Genomic DNA, 5,311 nt, shown 5'->3' with positions numbered 1-5,311 from the left:
TCATGCCATAAGGCTTTCCATTCTAAATATACTCCCATATTAGGGAGGGCAGCTTTCACTACAGTCTGCCAATCATTTGGGGTCATTGCTGTAGAGCCTAGCCTTTCAAGCTGCATAATTGTAAAATTAGCATCCACCCCGTACTTATTAACTGACTCTGCCAGTTCCTTGACTAGAGGGTAATCTACAGGTACGTGGACACGGCCTCCCTCCACATCTTAAAATACTGGAAAAGTCTGAAAAATTTTATATCTATCTTTTGTTGAAAAGAAGGAATCAGGACAGTGCCTCCCGGTGTAGGGTGGAGGAGCACTAGAGACAACGGGAGCGGCCGACTGAGAAAGTGCGCCCTTCCTATTCCTCATACTACTTTGCTTCCAATACAACAGTAATGGCTGTTCATCTGGGTGGTATCGTTCTTCCTCATAGCGAGCTGCTTCTTCCTCTGACCCCTCGGAGGGACTTAACTCCTCCGACTCAGAATTGCCAATTTCTAAAGCCTCTAGTTTTTTTGTCGGATAGAGAGGCTCCTTTTTAGATTTTTCTTCTCCTTATCATGTTTCTCTCCCAGGGCGTTCTTTCCCTTATCTCTCACAGCAAGCTTTATTGCAGTCAAATGATGAAAGGAGGAAGACCCCGAGTCCTCGAAGTGGCGCTGTTTATATAAGCCCTGCTCACACCAAAGTGGTGTGAGATGACGTATCATCCCCTGATTGGCTGCTCACCCATCACCCCATATGACACCCCGGGCTGGGCTCGTGACGACGGTTGCCCAAGGGTCATAACGGTCATAACGGTCATGCGCTCTAGGACTTGTTTACCAGTTTAGAAGGGCGGAAGCCAGCGCCATGGCAACCAAACCCCAGCTCTCCACATCTCCCCCTTTTTTATTTTGTTTGAACAGTAAGCTGAAGCAGATGAGAGCAGATGCAGAGACCCACAGCCAGACACTATGTCAAGAGAGAGTCTAAATTGGGAATCTCCATCTCATCCCTCTCCTCGGAGCTCAGAGAACCCTGAGGAAGATATGGAGGAAAGCTTGCTGGAATCAAAGGGGATGGACAACATCAGGAGAACACGTTCTACTGAATCAACTAAGTAGGGTGCTCACAGAGATGAAATGGCAAGCATGGGGCATGAAATGCATGGGTTAGGTCTGCCTAGATCCTCTCTGTGCCTCTGTGTGTATGTTATGGCTGTCAGCTTGTTGTTTTGTGGGACTCCTCACAGTGTGAACAGTTGTATCTTTGACTCTTTGGCCTATTCTTTGGACTCTTCTACTCCTGTTATGCTGCTTTGTCCAATCTTGGTGTGAGAGCTCTTGCCTTGTCTTACTGAATTTTGTTCTATTGTGTTTGTTTGTGGGAGGCCTGTTCTTTTCTAGAGGGAACTCGATGGGGAGTATATCCAGGGGAGAGGAAAGGTGGTGGTGGAAGCTTCAGGGAAGGGGAGGAAACTGTAGTCAGGATATATTGTATGAAAGAAGAATCTGTTTTCAACAGCAGCAGCTGCAGCATCAACAATAACAGAGAGAAGTTTGAGACACAAGGATCATAAAACAAAGGCCTGTCTTAGCAAAACCATGTTTTTAAGATAGAATAAAGAGAAGGAAAGCTTATGTAGTGTGGGTTGTGGAACCAATGTGCAGGCATCTGAGAGACACATGGTCTTAGTGGACAATCATTCCAGTCATTCCATTGGTCAAGTTACAGGATGGTTGATACATGTCCATTTGCTTAGTGGCATAGAGATCACCAATGGCCCTTTTAGGAGATTTTGGGTGGAGTGAGCAGGCCTCATGGTGTATATGCTCAGACAGTGATGAAGAATCATTTTCTTTTTTCTTCTCTTATAAAGTGGATTCCAACCATAGATTCCCTTCCCTCTTCTCCTCTCAGTTCCCATCTCCCCCAGATCCACCGCTCCTCTATTTCCTTTATAAAAGAACAATATACCTAGTGATATCAACAGAACATGAGCACAGCAAAAAAGATGCAATAAGACTAGGCACAAGCCCTCTCATATCATGGCTAGGCAAGATAAAACTTGCTCTTGAGAGTATGGAGAGGGAGATGAGAGAGAGAGAGAGAGAGAGAGAGAGAGAGAGAGAGAGAGAGAGAGAGAATATTTTACACTGTAACAAACATCTTCACTTCTAACTCTGAGGTTCTAAGCTTCTTATTTATTCCTTGAGTAACAGAAACACATAGGATTAGGCTTCAAGTTTTAATAGAGACATCTCGGGGCTCAACTCTGAGCACTGTTTTAATGCTAGTAATATCCCACATAAGCAAATCACGTTCTGATATAAGCCCCTGATATCCTTGTATGCCATCAAATTACTGCTGGAGCAGTTTCAAGGATGAAAAAAAAAACATTCCATTCCTGCATAGTTTTTATAAACAAAGCATATCTTTGGAGAATAGTTTAATAAGAACAATTTCATTCGGGTATAATACATTCACTCCTCTCTATGGAAAACACTGTAAGTATTTTTATTTTCCTAATAGCTTCTTCTGTTAACTGACACTGTTTGCTTTGCACTTGTTCTGGAAGTAGGATAAACAAGGAATACACAAAATATATATTTACTTATGATTTTTCCAAATCTTTATTTTCTAAGTCCCCTTTTATTTTATTGAATGAGCTTTATGTTGGTGGAATATTGCAATCAGTTGTCATTTTCTGGAAACGGTACTTTAGCACCTAATGAGTGAGGCTAGAGGTGCTGACGAGAGCAATCAGACTGATGCTGAGGGTGCCAGTGGGTCCCTGATTAGGCCAAGAAAGCTCTCTTTAAAATGTGCTGGGGAGAAAACAGAAATAATAAGTTTGCATGGGAAAATATTGATGGGTATTCGGGAAATCACCGATGTGGTACATTAACAGAAGCAGCTGTCATGGTAATAGAGTTGATTTCACAAACAGTCACACATGGGTTTAGACCCTTTATGTAGGGTTAGTAATGTGATTATGGTGTCATATGCAATGGTGTGGTTTTTACAAGTCTTTTCTCATTTAATCATTGCAATAATTATGAACTAAATAAATTGTTTAACTTCCCAAACTTCAGTTTACAAATTTGTAACATGGTTATTTATATGTAATCTTATAAATAATGATGACTAAATTTATCAGGTTAATTTAGGATAGAGAAAATGATTTGAGAACTAGACTGTTCAGGAAATTATTCTTTTTTATGTAATTAATTTAATTTTATTTTATATGCATTGGTGTGAGGGTGTCAGATGACCTGGAACTGGAGTTTCAGACAGTTGTGAGCTGTCATGTAGGTGCTGTGAGTTGAACCCAGGTCCTTTGGAAGAGCAGCCAGTGCTCTTAACCACTGAGCCATCTCTCCAGCCCTGGGCATATATCTGAAAGATGCTCAACAATACAAGAACATTTGCTCAACTATTTTTATAGTAGCTTTATTCATAATAGCCAGAATCTGGAAACAGGCTAGATGTCCCTAAATGGGGGAATGGTACATTTACACAATAGACTACCTCTCAGCTATTAAAAACAAAGAAATCATGAAATTTGCAGGCAAATGGATGGAACTAGAAAAGATTATCCTGAGAAGCAGAAAGACACACATAGTATATACTCATTTATAAGTGAATATTAGCCATATGATATAGGATAACTATACTAAAATCTTTAGTCCTCAAGAAGCTAAACAACAGGCAGAACCCTAGGGAAGAGGCTGAAACCTCATTTAGAAGGGCAAATGTGATGGACCTTGGAAGCGGGAGAAGACAGGGAACAGAACAGGAAACTACCACAGAGGGCCTCTGAAAGACTCTACCCAGCAAGGTATCAAAGCAGACGCTAAACTTTGGGCAGAGTGGAGAAAATCTTATGGAGGGGGGGTAGAAATACCTGGAAGGAATAGGAGTTCCATAAGGAGATGAACAAGCCAAGAAATCTGGGCCCAGGGGGCCTCAGAGACTGAAGAATCAATTAAGGACCATGTGTGGAGAGGACCTGGACCTCCTGCTCAGATGTAGCCCATGGGCAGCTCAGACTCCTTGGGGGTTTCCTTGTAAGGGGGGCATGTGCTGTTTCTGAGATGGACTCTGTTGCCTGCTCCTCTATTTCTTCCCCTTGGTGGGAAAGTCTTGCCAGGTCACAGAGAAAGAGGATCCAGACAGTCTTGAGACCTAATATGCTAGAGTCAGATAGTAGGGGCGGTGCTGGCGCAGAGTATGTTATGGAGTCTTTACCATTATGGAGAAGGCTGGGGCCCACTTGAAGGGTGGGGCCAAAAGATTATCATCTCTGCCCCTTCTGCCCATGCCCCCATGTTTGTGATGGACATGAACTATGAGAAGTGTGACAACTCATTCAAGATTGTCAGGGATGCTTCCTGCACCATCAACTGCTTAGTCCCCTGGCCAAGGTCATTCATGACAACTTTGGCATCATGAAAGGACTCATGACCATAGTTCATGCCATCACTGCTACCCAGAAGACTGTAGATGGCTGCTCTGGAAAGCTGTGGCGTGATGGCCATGGGGCTTCCCATAACATCATCCCTGCATCAACTGGTGCTGCTAAGGCTATGGGCAAGGTCATCCAGAGCTGAATGGGAATCTCACTGGCATGGACTTCTGTTCCTACCCCCAAAGTGTCTGTCTTGGATCTGACATGATGACTGGGGAAACCTTCCAAGTATGATGGCATCAAGAAGGCGGTGAAGCAGACTTCCAAGGGCCCACTATAGAGCACCCTGGGCTACACCAAGGACTAAGTTGTGTCCTGAGACTTCAACACTGACTCCCACTCTTCCACCTGTGATGATGGGACTAACATTGTCCTCAATGACAACTTTGTAAAGCTCGTTTTCTGGTATGACAATGAATATGGCTATAGCAACAGGTCAGTGGACCTTGTAGCCTACATGGCCTTCAAGGAAGCCCTGGGTTACCCACCCCATCAAGGACACGCGAGCAAGAGAGAGGCCTTTGGCTGCTGAGGAGTCCTGGTTCCGACTCAGGCCCTGACAATGAGCATCTTTCTCACAGTTTCCATCTCAGAACCCAGAATAACTGGAGGGGCTCAGGGAGTCATACTCTCCTTTATTCCGTCAATAAAGCTCACTGAACCAATAAATAAACAAGTAAGTAAGTAAGTAAGTAAGTAAGTAAGTAAATGGAGAAAGTCTGGAATAATCACATAAGTGATAGAGAACTTTTATTTAGAACATGTATAAAACTCTCCAAAGACAAATAGTGACAAAAGAACCCAATAAGAATCAGGTACATTAATCCAAAAGTTACTTTATTAAGATACATAGCTAAAATAA

At 43.0% G+C, this 5,311-nt stretch overlaps 1 pseudogene; it reads left to right on the top strand.

Annotated features, from left to right (window-relative positions):
- The first annotated feature begins 4,171 nt into the window (after window positions 1-4,171).
- LOC132652172 (glyceraldehyde-3-phosphate dehydrogenase-like) lies at window positions 4,172-4,981 on the top strand (annotated as a pseudogene).
- Window positions 4,982-5,311: the final 330 nt, after the last annotated feature.

This window comes from Meriones unguiculatus, chromosome 1, assembly GCF_030254825.1.
Source record: "Meriones unguiculatus strain TT.TT164.6M chromosome 1, Bangor_MerUng_6.1, whole genome shotgun sequence".
Classification (NCBI taxonomy): Eukaryota; Metazoa; Chordata; class Mammalia; order Rodentia; family Muridae; genus Meriones; species Meriones unguiculatus.
The sequence above is the reverse complement of the archived record's forward strand: the minus strand, read 5'-3'. Positions and strand labels throughout refer to the sequence as shown.